This window comes from Hemiscyllium ocellatum, chromosome 19, assembly GCF_020745735.1.
Source record: "Hemiscyllium ocellatum isolate sHemOce1 chromosome 19, sHemOce1.pat.X.cur, whole genome shotgun sequence".
Lineage (NCBI taxonomy): Eukaryota > Metazoa > Chordata > Chondrichthyes > Orectolobiformes > Hemiscylliidae > Hemiscyllium > Hemiscyllium ocellatum.
The window spans coordinates 5,395,885-5,398,268 of NC_083419.1; the positions used below are offsets into that span (position 1 = coordinate 5,395,885).

The 2,384-nt window shown below is 40.9% G+C and overlaps 1 non-coding gene across 1 annotated transcript; it reads left to right on the forward strand.

The window, feature by feature from the left end:
• The first annotated feature begins 1,350 nt into the window (after positions 1-1,350).
• LOC132825085 (U6atac minor spliceosomal RNA) lies at positions 1,351-1,476 on the forward strand. The gene has a single exon (XR_009645749.1). It is a non-coding gene; the product is annotated as a U6atac minor spliceosomal RNA (small nuclear RNA).
• Positions 1,477-2,384: the final 908 nt, after the last annotated feature.

Below are 2,384 nucleotides of genomic sequence, written 5' to 3' on the forward strand. Positions count from 1 at the left end.
TGTGGAAAGTAATCAGCAGATCATGCAGCAAACTTACAGAAAGAAACCCAATTAATCATTGTTTTCTCTCTGCACAGACACTGCCCTGGGATCTGTTGATTATTTCCAGCATTTTTGGTTTCTATTTTTAAAACTTGAGTTTTTTTTTGCATGTTCTGTTGACTGTCTCCTTTACATGGTGTTGGTTTGAACACCTTGTTAGGTAGGTAATAATAAGTAATTAAGACATCGAGGATTAAGGAACACTGTCTGACTGAGACCACAGGATAATCCTTTATGGTTTACAGTTCAAGTAATGTAGGTTGACACCATAGAGTTTTCAGTTGATTAATTTTGGAAATTGGAATTGTTAACTTAATATCTTTACCTAATCCCTCTGGTGCAGTAATGGATTGAAAATGTTCAGGTTTTGCTAAAACTGTAGAAGGCACTAGTCACATGACAACTGTGAACAGTTTTGGATTCCTTATTTAAGGAAAGATATATTGGCTTTGTAGAGGACCCGAGGAGATTCCCCAGGCTAATCCCAGGTATGGATGGACTGTCACATAAGGAGGTGTTGAGCACATTAGGCCTATATTCATTACAATATTGAAGAATGAGAGACAGCCAAACAAAGCTTCATAGCAAATTGACTGGGTAAATGGGGAAAGGTTGATTTACCTTGTGGGACACTGTAGGAACTGAGGACATAATCTCAAAATAAGGGGTTGCACATTTCAATCAGAGATGATGAGAAATTACTTCTCTCAGAGGATAGTGAATCTGTGAAATTCTTTACAGCAGAGAATTGTCAAGGCTGGGTCATTAAGTATATTCAATGCTGAGACAGTCAGAGCTTTAGTCAGGAAGGGAATCATGTTTCTGGGGAAACAGCAGGTAAGTGGAATCGAGGATTATCAGATCAGTCATGATCTCATTGAATGATGGAGCAGACTCAATGGGCCGAATAGTCTATTTCTGCTCTGATGTCTTATGGAATTGCCTTTTGTTGGAGGGAATATGCTTGATGGACCAAGTGGTCTCTTTTCATGAAGTTTTTGTTTAATCCTTGTGACAAGTTTACTGAAAATTGTTGGAGATTTACCACATTATACGAGTCATGATATCATGGATCTGTGGGTGCTGATGCTACATAAGTAAAAACATCAGATGATGTGATGAGAGTGGGGACATGAAACAGAGCTAATATTTTGTTTCAGAATAACAGCGACAAGCCAAGTTAGATCAAGAGACAGATGAAAATCTTTGCTCTGCCCTTCCGCATGGAAGGCAACAGCAAATCACCACTGATAAAAACTGCCAAGGAAACAACTCAGGATGTAGCACCAATACACAATGTGCTGAAGTATGTTGTTTGAAAGGAAGGAGGTTAGCACACCCCTTGTTAAGGATGGAAGAGGTCCTAGTGGCCTTACAACATACAAATGGTTAAGGCATTGCCATCTACTTCGTAGCATCTAATCAGGTTTTGGACAGCATAGTGGCTCAGTGATTAGCACTCCTGCTTCATAGATTAGATTAGATTCCATACAGTGTGGAAACAGCCCTTTGGCCCAACCAGTCCACACCAACCCTCCGAAGAGTAACTCACCCAAACCCGTTTCTGGAGGAAACCCACGCAGACACGGGGAGAATATGCAAATGCCACATAGACAGTTGTCCAAGGCTGGAATCAAACCTGGGACCTTGGTGCTGTGAGGCAACAGTGCTAGCCACTCAGCCAGCGTGCTGCCCCCTCATAGCACTAGGGCCAGGTTTAATTTCAGCCTCGGGTGACTGTCTGTGTAGACAGTCTCCCTGTATCTGCCTGAGTTTCTGCTTGGTGTTCTGGTATCCCCCCACAGTCTAAAGATGTGCAGGCTAGGTGGATTGGCCATGGGAAATGTGGGGTCAGAGAGATGAGGTGGGTCTGGTTGAGGTGCTCTTCGGAGGGACAGTATAGAACTCAATGGCACAAAAGGCCTCTCTCTACTGTAGAGATTATATGACTGTATGACCTGCTTTTGGTGAAGCGCACACATGAATGAATTAATTAGATAATATAGGTTCTCTGAGGAGAAAACCATTTCAAAGGTTTGATAAGCCACTAATTTAAACAATGGATTGCCAACTTTTCTGTACACATTTACTGCACTGGATTGGGATTAATGCATGGAAAATAAATTGGAATATTTGAAAGGGCATGCTAAAAGGTTGACGTCTAAAATAATACAATGCTCTTTCACATATAATCTGGAGAGGCTCCAAAATAACTCATCGTATTATTGGTAAATATTTTTTAAATGATACATCTGACACCAACAACCATTTTATTTCTGATGTTGCAGCAATGCTGTTAAATTGTGTGACCTTGAAACTTACAACAACATTACTGGTGGTGT